This window comes from Diaphorina citri, unplaced genomic scaffold (assembly GCF_000475195.1).
Source record: "Diaphorina citri unplaced genomic scaffold, Diaci psyllid genome assembly version 1.1 scaffold1213, whole genome shotgun sequence".
Lineage (NCBI taxonomy): Eukaryota > Metazoa > Arthropoda > Insecta > Hemiptera > Psyllidae > Diaphorina > Diaphorina citri.
The window spans coordinates 14,702-16,335 of NW_007378642.1; positions in this window are offsets into that span (position 1 = coordinate 14,702).

Consider the following 1,634-nt stretch of genomic DNA (forward strand, 5'->3'; position numbering starts at 1 on the left):
ACGTGCTGAAAAATTCCCGGAGGGACGGGCCCAGCTTGTTCTTCCTCTGTCTATATTACTCTCCCTTTTCATTTCCACTTCTTAATCTCCTTCTATCCCTCATTCCCTCCCTTTTTCGCATTTTTTTTTTTTTTAAATCTCTTTGTTTACTTATGCTTTTTTTTTCTCAAACTTCTTTATTTTTACAATTTTCTTCTTGTTTATTTTTTTTTTTCCTCCTCCTCCTTCTCTTCTTCTTCTTCTTCTTCCCTTTCTTGTTCTTCTTCTTCTTTCTCCTCCTTATTCTTATGATTTTCTTCTTGTTGTCCATCTTCCTCCTCCCTCCTTCTTCTCCTCCTCCCCCTCTTCTTCGTTTTCTTGTAAATATTTTTATGATGTTTCTTTCTTCTTTCTTTCCTTAACACAACTACGTAATGCTCTCATAACCGCGTTTCTCCTAACAAATCATTATTGTGGAGAAAAGAAGGAGGAGGAGGAGGAGGAGACGGAGGAGAGAGAAATGAGAAAACTTGTTTAGATTGTTTAGAAAGAAAGTACAAAAGCCCTCGCATAATCGTAAAAAAAGGAAAAAAAAATCTGGTGTGAACATCACAGGCCTTTTCTTATCCTATTGAATTTTTGCACTCTTTTACATTATATTACTAATAGGTACATTGAAATAGGGGGCTTTTCTAACGAAATTCCTTTGTGCAGATTCCGTTATGTAGGTAGAATTAGTGCACCCCATTTTACTTTTTTACTTTCTATTACCCTTACGTATAGTGAACCTATACAAGGTAATGAGAAAGTTTTGCAATCGGTCCAAATTTTTTAAAAGAGGTTGGATAGAGGGAACTGTAACGTCTAAGGTCTTATCGTCCCGAAATCGAAGAGAGAAGAAAGACAGGATAGGAGAAAGCCAGCCGAACAAATATTATCCGTTCAGGATAAAATCCGCCCCTGGCGGGAATCGAACCCGCAGCCTATCGCTTACAAGGCAGACACGCTACCAATAGCTAGCTAAATAGGCTAGCGCTAGCACATCACTTTTCTTATTTTATAGGATAAGGAAAGTAAAAAAGCTGCTCTTATCGTTCGCTTTTCCTTGTTATCTAAACTTTATCTTATCTTTCTATATTATAGCTGCTAGTTATCCTCAGGCAGCGTTCACACTACACTTACGCCGTGTACACACTGTCGACCGATATCGTCTGAAGCATATCCACACTCTAATCTTTTTCATTAAACCAAATTTTTTTAAGGTCCGTTCCCACTTGTCGTGAGGTACATCCGATTTTTTTTCCGAATGTCCTGTAGGCAAGGTACATTTAAATGAGATACCGCCCTCCACACGATTCGATTTTTTTCCGAACGACACAAAATGTCCTTGTAGGCAAGGTACATTTAAATGAGAGTGTTCCCACTACCGCCCTCCATACGATTCGATTTTTTTCCGAACGACACAAAATGTCCTTGTAGGCAAGGTACATTTAAATGAGAGTGTTCCCACTACCGCCCTCCATACGATTCGATTTTTTTCCGAACGACACAAAATGTCCTTGTAGGCAAGGTACATTTAAATGAGAGTGTTCCCACTACCGCCCTCCATACGATTCGATTTTTTTCCGAACGACACAAAATGTCCTTGTAGGCAA